The sequence below is a fragment of the Eutrigla gurnardus genome (genome assembly GCF_963514095.1).
Source record: "Eutrigla gurnardus genome assembly, chromosome: 24".
Classification (NCBI taxonomy): domain Eukaryota; kingdom Metazoa; phylum Chordata; class Actinopteri; order Perciformes; family Triglidae; genus Eutrigla; species Eutrigla gurnardus.
The window spans coordinates 10,000,949-10,013,742 of NC_139935.1; the positions used below are offsets into that span (position 1 = coordinate 10,000,949).

The 12,794-nt window shown below is 40.6% G+C and overlaps 1 protein-coding gene across 1 annotated transcript in view; it reads right to left on the bottom strand.

Moving 5' to 3' along the window:
- The window catches only part of LOC311010058 (scavenger receptor cysteine-rich type 1 protein M130-like), a gene marked incomplete at its 3' end in the record, with an annotated part of 217,298 nt that overhangs the window by 163,034 nt on the left and 41,470 nt on the right, over positions 1-12,794 (bottom strand). The gene's annotated exons all lie outside the window — the stretch shown is intronic.

Here is a 12,794-nt window from a genome sequence, read left to right on the forward strand (position 1 = left end):
ATAGGCTGGAAGAGTACATAATCACAAGTGACAACCAGTTTGGTTTTAAACAGAAACATGGTACTGACATGTGCATTTTTGCCTTGAAAGAAATTTAGGCAAATATAATAGACAGAACTCAACAATATTTATGTGTTTTATAGATGCCTCCAAGGCCTTTGACCGCATCAATCATGAGAAATTGTTTAATAAATTGCGTGTTAGAGGGGTCCCAACATGGATTTTAAGAATTCTTGTCTACTGGTATGCTCAACAGACTTTTCAGATAAAATGGGGAAATTCGGTGTCAGAACCTTTCCGAGTCAGTAATGGGGTGAAACAGGGTGGTATACTGTCCCCGTTCCTTTTCAATGTATATATGGATGACTTGTCACAGCAACTGAATGTATGTAATACAGGGTGTATGGTTGGCTCTATGTTAATTAATCATCTTATGTATGCTGATGATTTAGTAATTTTTTGCCCATATAGTGCTGGCTTACAACAGTTATTGAAAATATGTTCACAATACGGCCTCGACTTTGACATCAAATACAATGCAACTAAGAGCAACATTATGATTGTCAGAGGTAAAGGTGATAGGAAATCAGTTTTCCCTGAATTCTTTTTATCTGGTTCTGTTCTTAAAGAATGTAATGAAGTGAAATATCTTGGTCATCATATTGTAAACGATATGTCTGATGATAGAGACATAAACAGACAGTGTCGGAGGCTTTACTTGCAGGCCAACATGCTTGCACGGAAGTTCAGTATGTGCACTAGTAATGTCAAGGTAGCGTTATTTAGAGCATACTGTACTCCCCTGTATACTGCACACTTGTGGAGCGTTTACAGTAAAAAAAACATGCAGAGACTAAATGTGGCCTACAACGATGGCATGAGGATACTTTTAAAGCTACCCCGATGGTGCAGTGCCAGTGATATGTTTGTTAATGTTGGAGTGCCAAACTGCTCTGCTGTAATACGCAATCTTATGTATAAATTTATGTGCAGGCTATTAGCCTCTAGAAATGATATAATTTTGTTTCTGTGTGATGGTGAGAAGAGCTCATTAAGGTTCTCCTCAAGACTGTGGAGCCACTGGGGCTCCAGTCTGTATGTGAGGGCTGATGTCTGTCCCTCTGGGACCGTATCTGGTTGATATTGATGGCTATGTTTGTGATCGATGTTTGTTTTACATTAACTGTTGCCATGTTTTTATTGTCTGTCTTTTATGTATTTCTAGTCCCTATGGACCTCTGATTGTGTCCTTAATAAAGTCTTATTATTATTATTATTATCACTGGAAAACGGAGGAAAATTATCTTGTTATCACGAGAAAACGGAGGAATTATCTCATTATCACGAGAAAACGGAGAAATTATCTCATTATCACGGGAAAACAGAGGAAATAAAATGTATGTATGCATGACCGTTTAGGGCTTCTGTACCATCACGTGCAGGATTCTGACATCCCTGCCGAATGGCTTTTTTTTTTTGCAACTTCTTATGGGAAAATCCCATGAGATGGAATCGGCGGAACTGTCAAGCGACTTGCAGCACAAGCAAGTCTGCAGGCCACTGATACAAACCATATTCTGACACCAATGGAGATGTTTCAATGGGCAAAAGAAAACATTAAGAACATTACATTATTCTCAGTTAGTGCAGAAGACATTAAAAAACACGAGGAAACGTACGAATTGGAAAGATGTTACGCCTCGGCCAAAACGATCAGTGGAACACGATCTTATCATTGCTTTAAACCAATTTCCAAAATTAAGATACGGATGAAAAGAATATCACAGGATACAATATTCACAGATGTTGATGTAGGACAACAATCGGATTCAGAACACTTGGATACAGAACACCCGGAGGCAGAACACTTGCAGTCAGATCAGCCACAAAACTCAATTTTTCAGCCAGGAAAATACATTGCCTGTATCTATGATGACTGGTTCATTAGAAACATTGTTGAACGTTCAGATGAACTCATCTCATCATCACCTTCCATAAAGCCTCTGGTCCGCACACTACTCCGGTGCCAGATAATTCCGTCTCGTCGGTAGAGCTGACTAACTTAGTAATGTACTCAGTTCACTATCTGTACTGTTTGATCGTGAATTAGATACGCTCCTTTTTCTTGTGTCTTTTCAGTTTCGTTTTTCCCTGCTGCCTCTGCGCCTCAGTATTTTCGTTTGCTCTGGAGTACCTCGCTGCCGTACCGGCACCTTTATCATTTGTTTGTGGAATCCCCTTTTTGTAAAATAAACTTTGTTTTGCTCCTAAAGGCACCTGCTCTTCTCTGCTTCCGGGGTCCTACCCGTCTTAAGCCATAACACACTTGTTAGACAAAATACTTGACTATTGTTATCTCACCTTTTATATGAGAATACAAAATCAGCTTAACAAGATAACACTTCCAGATTCTTACTATTATTTTGTATTAATATTATTTCACTGTGAGGTCTTAACAAACAAACCTGAAAAGACAAAATACTGTTGTTAACTCACCTTTACTTTACTCTGTACATACATATTCAGCTCACGTATACGACTACTACACCTGATTTTTACTATTATTCTGTATTAATATTATTTCACTACCCAAAAAGACAAAATACCTACCAATTGTTAACTCACCTGTATCTGTTACAAAATCACATCACCTCATTGTGACCTGGCATCAGCTTGTGTTTTTATTTTCTATAAAATAAAAGGAGTATCTGTGGTACTTCAAATAAACACGTGAAGACTTTCTATTACTTTTTTTGCAAACCAACAGGTGGTGCCAAAGCTCAGCGAAGGGCAGCTGCAAAAAATGATCATTATAATCTCCACAATAATACTGGTAATACCATATCATTTCCTGTTAAAGACTGACCCTGGCCCCCCATCACAGAAAGGAAAGTTGATGTGTTTCCCACCGAAAAAAGTTTGGGGAGCCTTGATCTAGACCTTCAACCAGACTCCTGGACGGTGCCGCTAGAAAGGAATGTTTTCAGTTTAGTTTTAAAGGACAGCAGCATCGGGGCTCACCCACCATGATGAAAAGCTAAAGGGTCATTCCATGTGAAAACAGCTAATATCGGATTTTGCTGAAAAGCTGTCTGAAAATATGCCTTATGTTACCAAACGAGGGAATCTGAAGTTTCAGGTCAATATCTCAAACGGTTTGCCCGTGGCATCCATTTGAATTTCAAGTGCCACACCCCTTTTTGACACATTGGAATTTCACATTTAATTTTTTGGCTTTTTGTAATGGTATTAATTATTATCATATCTTCCTATATTAATCAATAACTCCACTGTTATATAGTACAGAAATTCCAAAATCACTATACACAACAAGGGTCTCCTTGAGGGTCAGGTTGGCCAGTTTGGGGCGAAAGAGGTTAGAACCCGCAGATTGCCACTTGCGGCTATATTTATTATTGTTATTATTATTATTAGGTGCGAATGTTAGAGAGAGAGAGAGAGATTAGACAGAAATGGAGAGAAAGACAGAAATTAAAATAACAAAACCAACAGGCTACATGTCCAAGACACATCATAACGTCCTCTTATGAGTGTCAGGTGGTCTCTATGTTTATATTTTAAATATTTGAAGAAATCGCTTGAAAAATTGTGTATTCCTAAGTCTTGGACCTAGTTGAGAGGCTTAACTATAGTTGCTGTTGTTTTTGTGTTGGTCTACATCTAATTTATTCTAATTGTTTTTGTTATCATTATGCTTGAGAAGACCCACGAACGTGCGGGCCCTGAACGCACCACTGGAGCAGCTGAGGTGGAAGAGACGAGTGTGGCTGATGCTCCACAGACAACACGAGAAACTACGGCAATGAGTGCTCCGCCACAAAAACAACCACAGTGGAACACTGTTGTAAGAGAAGGCCGGCGTTTAAAGCCGGTTCCTGGAAACCTCACGCCACAACCAAAACCCTGCACTGTGCGTAACCCACAGAAACGCGAGAGGAAGAATGTGGCAGTAGTTGGCACTGGGAATGTAAGTAATATCCAAGTGGTTAAAACCAAGTTGGTCAGTGTGTTTGCAACAAGATTCTGCCCTAACCTTGACTCCGACACTTTACGCGATTATTTGACTGAGAAATTGGGCAGGACTATTATCGCAAAATTGATTCGACACGTAACAGATTCAGCTCGTTTCACATCACTGCTGAATGTAATGAGGTGGATGAAATGTATGATCCGCAACTCTGGCCAGCAGGAATTTATGTTCGACGCTACTACGCTCGTCGGCCTCGACTTACACCTGCCGAAGGAGAATCTGGAGCCGAGGGAGCAGCTATACAGCAGCGCCAGGAATGTCGCAGCCCGGAGTCTCATGATACATGACAATGGTCAGTGAACGCAACACAGACAATAACACAGCTGATTTGATCCGGGTTGTATCTTACAACGCACGGGGCCTTCGTGTTGGTCACAGTGTGGAGGATAAATCACGCCGACTCATCATTGACAGGCTACTAGAGAACTGTGATGTACTGTGTGTGCAAGAGACATTTTTAGCAGAGCAGGACTTGGAAGGCCTAAATTCATTACATTGTGATTTCTATGGAGCTGGGGAATCCACCACTGACCTTAGCTTAAAATTAAATCATGGAAGGATACCAGGGGGAGTGGCTATCCTCTGGAAAAAGAAATATGATTCCATGATCAAAGTAGTTAGAGTGGATGTAGATTGGGCTATCGGAATAGAGATAAATTGCAATGACACAAAGTTTATTATTTTGAATATCTACACCTTATGAGTGCTATCAAAATGAGGGGGAATTCCTCAATAGATTAGCCTTTGTTAGTTCCTTTATCCAAGATAATTCTTCCAGCTGCATCTGTGTCTTGGGAGACATGAATGCAGACATTTCTGACAATAACTCTTTGTTTGCAAGACATTTCATACAATTTTGTACTGATGGAGGCTTAACCCTCTCAAGCAAAGTGCTTCTGCCTGAAAACAGTTTTAGTTACATCAGTGAAGCATGGCATACAACTTCATGGTTGGACCATTGTGTTTGTACATCTGATGCACACGCCTCCTTGGAAGCCATGGAAATTTACTATGACTATGCCATTGCCGATCATATACCGTTTTCTATATCTTTGAATGTAGAAAAACTGCCAATGGTGTCTACTGTGGAAAATAACACAACTACAGGTAAACTGGAGTGGAGTAAATTAACTAAAAAAGCACTGAATAAATATACCATCAGGACAGACAACCTACTGGGAAATATAGAGCTACCCAAGGATGCAATAAGATGCTGTAATATGAATTGTGAGAACCCGCAACACGGGGAAGATCTATGTGTTTTTTATGACTCTATTGTGGAGTCACTTTTTACCTCCAGTAGGCCACTTTATAAAACTCAGTCTAAGGTATATAATGTTAAACCAGGCTGGAACGATTATGTGGCAGAGCTTCATGGGGCAGCCAGAAAAGCATTCAAAGCTTGGGTAGATTCAGGAAGAGGAAGACAGGGGCCTTTATTTGAAGAGAAGAAACGTGCTCATGCAAATTTTAAATATGCCCTTCGATTTATTAAAAAACATGAGAAGTCTATGCGATCTGATTCACTGGCTAAGAAGTTGCAGAACAATAGTGTTCATGATTTTTGGAAGGAAGTCAAATGTATAAATAATTGCAAAATGACTTTACCTTCGAACATTGAAGGGATCAGTGATTCTGACAAAATATCCCAGATGTGGAGACAACATTACTTTGAATTGTTTAATTGTGTGAGAAGTAATCAATTTGAAGTGGGCACTGCTGATACAGATCTGAACATAGCTATTAATTTAGAAGAGGTACACTCTGCGATTTTAGGATTAGATGATAATAAATCATGTGGAGCTGATAAGATAACTGCTGAACATCTAAAATATGCAAGCAAAAAAATTTGTATTTTACTTGCTATCTGCCTGACAGGTCTATTCAGTCATGGAATCCTGCCTGACTCTATGCTGTCTGTTTTATTAGTGCCTGTAGTTAAAAACAAAGCAGGCAAAATAAACAGTTTGGAGAACTACAGGCCAATTGCATTGGCTACCATATTATCAAAAATTGTGGAGAAAATCCTCCTCAATAGGCTGGAAGAGTACATAATCACAAGTGACAACCAGTTTGGTTTTAAACAGAAACATGGTACTGACATGTGCATTTTTGCCTTGAAAGAAATTTAGGCAAATATAATAGACAGAACTCAACAATATTTATGTGTTTTATAGATGCCTCCAAGGCCTTTGACCGCATCAATCATGAGAAATTGTTTAATAAATTGCGTGTTAGAGGGGTCCCAACATGGATTTTAAGAATTCTTGTCTACTGGTATGCTCAACAGACTTTTCAGATAAAATGGGGAAATTCGGTGTCAGAACCTTTCCGAGTCAGTAATGGGGTGAAACAGGGTGGTATACTGTCCCCGTTCCTTTTCAATGTATATATGGATGACTTGTCACAGCAACTGAATGTATGTAATACAGGGTGTATGGTTGGCTCTATGTTAATTAATCATCTTATGTATGCTGATGATTTAGTAATTTTTTGCCCATATAGTGCTGGCTTACAACAGTTATTGAAAATATGTTCACAATACGGCCTCGACTTTGACATCAAATACAATGCAACTAAGAGCAACATTATGATTGTCAGAGGTAAAGGTGATAGGAAATCAGTTTTCCCTGAATTCTTTTTATCTGGTTCTGTTCTTAAAGAATGTAATGAAGTGAAATATCTTGGTCATCATATTGTAAACGATATGTCTGATGATAGAGACATAAACAGACAGTGTCGGAGGCTTTACTTGCAGGCCAACATGCTTGCACGGAAGTTCAGTATGTGCACTAGTAATGTCAAGGTAGCGTTATTTAGAGCATACTGTACTCCCCTGTATACTGCACACTTGTGGAGCGTTTACAGTAAAAAAAACATGCAGAGACTAAATGTGGCCTACAACGATGGCATGAGGATACTTTTAAAGCTACCCCGATGGTGCAGTGCCAGTGATATGTTTGTTAATGTTGGAGTGCCAAACTGCTCTGCTGTAATACGCAATCTTATGTATAAATTTATGTGCAGGCTATTAGCCTCTAGAAATGATATAATTTTGTTTCTGTGTGATGGTGAGAAGAGCTCATTAAGGTTCTCCTCAAGACTGTGGAGCCACTGGGGCTCCAGTCTGTATGTGAGGGCTGATGTCTGTCCCTCTGGGACCGTATCTGGTTGATATTGATGGCTATGTTTGTGATCGATGTTTGTTTTACATTAACTGTTGCCATGTTTTTATTGTCTGTCTTTTATGTATTTCTAGTCCCTATGGACCTCTGATTGTGTCCTTAATAAAGTCTTATTATTATTATTATTATCACTGGAAAACGGAGGAAAATTATCTTGTTATCACGAGAAAACGGAGGAATTATCTCATTATCACGAGAAAACGGAGAAATTATCTCATTATCACGGGAAAACAGAGGAAATAAAATGTATGTATGCATGACCGTTTAGGGCTTCTGTACCATCACGTGCAGGATTCTGACATCCCTGCCGAATGGCTTTTTTTTTTTGCAACTTCTTATGGGAAAATCCCATGAGATGGAATCGGCGGAACTGTCAAGCGACTTGCAGCACAAGCAAGTCTGCAGGCCACTGATACAAACCATATTCTGACACCAATGGAGATGTTTCAATGGGCAAAAGAAAACATTAAGAACATTACATTATTCTCAGTTAGTGCAGAAGACATTAAAAAACACGAGGAAACGTACGAATTGGAAAGATGTTACGCCTCGGCCAAAACGATCAGTGGAACACGATCTTATCATTGCTTTAAACCAATTTCCAAAATTAAGATACGGATGAAAAGAATATCACAGGATACAATATTCACAGATGTTGATGTAGGACAACAATCGGATTCAGAACACTTGGATACAGAACACCCGGAGGCAGAACACTTGCAGTCAGATCAGCCACAAAACTCAATTTTTCAGCCAGGAAAATACATTGCCTGTATCTATGATGACTGGTTCATTAGAAACATTGTTGAACGTTCAGATGAACATGGCGACGTTTTTGTGAAATTCATGAAGCGTGTCAACAACATCCTCACAGGCCATCGGACCAAAGACAGATCCCCTGTTGGGTGCCATTCCAACATATCATTTGTTGTGTCAGTGTGCCAGACATCTATGGACGCAGTACTCACCAAAATGATGTCACTGCTTCAACAATTCTTTGGATAATATTTAAACAGAGAAAGACATTTTTATTCAATTTAATTTTCAATTCAATTTTATTTGGAGAGTGACAGGGGCTAAGGAAAAACTCCCTTCTATTTGTAGTGTTCTTACACTATGTAACATTCTTGTTATTTAGTTCTTTAAAAGTTTCATGGCGGGTCTCTTTCATGGGGGACAAGGGGTTAATATGTGACAGTCTCAGTATTTTATTATTTGCCATCACTGACCATAATACTAAGTTATTTCCAGTATTTTCATGCTTTATCATCACTAAATTTTCCCTGATTTACATTCCAGGCTTCCGGAAAAAATGTCCAAAATGGTGCATTATGAAAAATAAAATTCATATTATGGAGCTTCATAGTCAAAGGTTTTATTTCATTAAAATAAAGAACAAATATGTATCTTTATCTGGTATAAATCCCATTAGGATCATCAAGTGCCCACATGGTCATTTGGGGGTCCAAATATGGTGTTTTGAAAAAAGTCACCTCTGCCCAAAAGGGTTTTTGGATCCCCATAAAACTCCCACCAGTGGTACATTACCCTTCAAATTCATTTTGGCAAGAGCAAGTTCCCAAATATAACAGATAATCCTGTTTAGAATAAATATGATCATTAATCGTGGTGCTAGGGGCACCCAAAAAGTAAAAAATAATTTTGGCCGCTGAATTTTTATAAATGCTTGTATTATCAGGTCAACACATTTTCATAAATGCTTGTATTATCAGGTCAACAAGTGTTGATTTTTATAAAAATTCAGCGAAACTTTTTCATACTGTTGGGGAGGTAGCAGGAGCAGATTTTGTTATCAACAGATAATTATTAATGTCAATATGATTATGAATATTAATAATGATATTTAATATGTCATTATGATATAATCATAAATATACGGGGCACCACCCTGGGATCAGGGAAAAGATAACCGAAAACTGTACTCAGTTTCAATATAAAGGGGGGTTTCATACTCACATGCCAATCATCGTGATCATTGGCATAGAAGTATAAAACAATCAAACAATTAAAAAGGCGTGAAATTCGAGCACTAGCCTTCACAACCTGCTGTTATCCAGTGACATATACACAACAAGCACAAGAGACCGCTAGTTATAATATAATAAGATTTATTAAAATCAGTAATAATGATTGCAATCAATAACACTGCAATTACCAAAGCCTTATTACCTAACTACCTAAATGCACACAAAGCTAAGCTAAACAAAGGAGGAGACACACGTGGAGTGTGTGTGTGTGTGCGTGTGTGTGCGTGTGTATGTGTGTGTGGGGAGAGGAAAGAGAGAGAGAGAGAGAGAGAGAGAGAGATGGCCGGGTGCAGCCACCAGATGAAGCTACCGTATGTCCTTAGTGTCCGGAGCCGGAAACAGCTGGCGTAGGATACGTGTGGGGGCGGTGTGTGTGTGCACTCGTGTGTTAGCCGGAACAAAGATAGAGAAGGGAATGCATGCGTAATACAAAAAGGGTCAGTAAGCTATTACCATTACACTGGAGCTCGTGAATTAACTGGTGTTCGTTCGGCGGGACCCCGGTCCTTTAACTCATGGTAGATCACTTACTGAGCTCGTGAATGTTGCCGAGGTTGGACACACACTATTACCGAAATAGAACTCAGCGGCGTGGGTACACAATCAGCATTCGGATACAACAACACAGAAAGCAACGGACTCGGCGGTCCGTGATCAAAACTTAAAACACGTTAACAAAAATTACAAGCATATCCTACACTATCAACCTCTCTGCCCGGACAAAATCCTCTTACTTGCGTCGATGTGTAGACTATCAGCCCGTCCTTATGCGGTGGCGGTGCTTCTTGATGCGCCAGCGAGTGGCAGTTCTCGAGTTCTCGGCGGCAGCAGGGGACGCGACGAGTCGGTTGAGTCCAGACGAGAGCGCCCAGACGAGAGGTTATCCTTCTCGCTGATCAACTTGAATGAATCAACTTGAGCGACTTGAAAAACAGTTTGAGTTTCTTCCTTCAGCGGGCAACAATAGAATTGTGCGGCTTTGCAATTAAGTCACCTGACTTCAGACAGGAGCGGGGCTCAGAGGTTATCCTTCTTGCTGGTCGCTGGGATAAAGGAACCGTTTGTGTTCCTCTTCTGCAGGCAAACAAAGAATCACGCGTGCGGTGATCTTCTCAGGATCCGCAACAATAAAAAAAAAAAGAAAAAGACGAGTCACGGAAAAGGAGGGAAAACAGTCTGTCTCTCGTCCAGCAAGTTTGGGGAAAAGACTGCGGCCTAGGACAAAGGAAAACACTGCAGACGTTAAAAGTTTGCATCCTGTTGCAGCGGTGTGCTACGGTGGAGGAGCTCACCCCCTCCTGTTGCAATGTGTGGCGCGATGGAAGAGAAAGTTTTTAAGGTAGCGCCGGGTTTTATCCTGAGAAACTACTATCAAGGCAAAGGAAAGCCACACATCATAAGCCTCTACACAGAACTGACTTCACTGCAGAAGTCAGACAGTGAAACTGTGACTGAGTACGTGATCCGGGCAGAGACCGCAATCACAGCGCTAAGAAATACAATATGTATATATATATATATACATATAGGGGCCTGATGGTTGACTGCGGGGGCAACCTCGCGGGGCAACCTCGCACATCGTCACAGACCTGGCAAAGTTCAAGAGGTTTGATGACGGGTTCCAGGCCAAGTCACACTGCGTGGAGCTGGCGGACGGCACGCGGTGCAAGGGCGTCGCGGAGCGCAGAGGTGATGCGGAGGTCTGTCTGATTGACAGCAAAGGAAGACACCTGAACACAACACTGAGGCAGGCGCTGTACATCCCATCCTATCCACAAGACATTGTGTGAGATCTCACACAACTAACTAGTTTGCAGTTAGTCTGCAAACTAGAGAGGTAATTGTATGGGCTCAAACAATCGGGCAGGAATTGGAATAAGTTGTTACGTGACCATTTGACACAGAATGAGTTCCTCCAAAACCAAGCTGACCACTGTTTACACACACGAGAAAGAGAACATGAGAAGGTCATTATGTTAATTTGGGTTGATGACTTGTTAATTACAGCAGGTGATGAGAATGCTATGAAGGTTACAAAAGACATGCTTGCAGCAAGGTTCAAAATGAAGGACCTAGGCAAACTGAGAAATTTTTGGGGTATTGATTTCGAACAATGTAATAACTGTGTAACAATGTCTCAAGCAAAATATGTTGAGAGGATTCTGGTAAGGTTTAACATGCAAGACAGCAAACCTAGGTCAACACCTTGTGAACAGAAACTGAACTACACAGATGATGCTGCATTAATGAGTGATGTCTCAATGTACAGAGAAGCAGTGGGTAGTCTGATTTATTCGGTCCGTTATAACTGATGTTAAACTGTCGTTAGAGTACTGTCCAACTGAGCAGATGGTTGCAGATCTAATGACCAAGCCTGCAACAAAATTTAAGATAGCAAGATTTGCTGAATTTATGTTTGGGTATAAATGAAAGAAAAAATTCAATGTATTGACGTTGATGTTTTCTGACTGAATGTAATATGAAATGTTTCTTTGTAATGTGAGAGCAAGTGGGGGTGTTGAGTGGTGCTCTCAATTATTCTCAATTATTGATTGTTTATTTATGTTTATTTGTCAGGACATTGACGGTGACATATGATTTAACTGTGAAGGTGAAGCCACCTGTCTGGTGGGCGTGGTTAATAAAAGAGCCCTCCTGCACGCAGCTGTGAGTAGTTGCGGTGCTGAGTGCCATGTGAGGCAAACTGAGCGTCTCTCTCGTCTTCCTTCCTTCTCCTCCGCGTTCGGTGCTGACAACGTGGGTTTTACACCAGTAGCCGCTGTATGGCTGCTCTGCCAACAAATACTCCTGGTGTACTTACAAACTTTCAATTGCCTCGTTTTGTGAGTACAGACCCTATGTGTACTACTGCAGAAGTTTGGTAACATTCCATGCATTATAAGTGGGGTAATTTACGAGATGTACACATATACGCTATGGTACAGCATAGCGCCAGTACTAAGCCATTCGTTTGAGAGCCCAATCTTGACCAATGTTGACCATCACTAAAAATGCTTCTGGGGGTATTAGGCTGGATGTCATGGTGGAAATTACCTAAGGTGCATTTTACTCCGAACCATTGCTTTAACATGAACAAATCAATTCTAAAATGGACTGGAAGCCAGTGAAATGACCTGATCACAGCTGTTATATGGTCCTACTTCCTGTTTGTAGTTCTCTACTGAAAGAAGTTTGGTAAGATTTTAGATGGAAATGAGGGACGAGAGATGAAAGGTCACATTTACCCTCCGTTCAAAGGATGGTCTGACAGACAGACACACAGACAGACAGACAGACAGACAGACAGACAGACAGACAGACAGACAGACAGACAGACAGACAGGTGTGTCCTGCCAGGTGAAGCTCAGCAGTCTATGGAGGGTCTGAAGCTTCCAGAAACCAGCCCACTTCTCTACATTCTAGGACGTCATTGTCCTGGAGAACTTTACAGTTCAGTCCAGTGGAAACCACTGACTGTCACTGGGACAGAGGAAGGAACATACTGGGAAC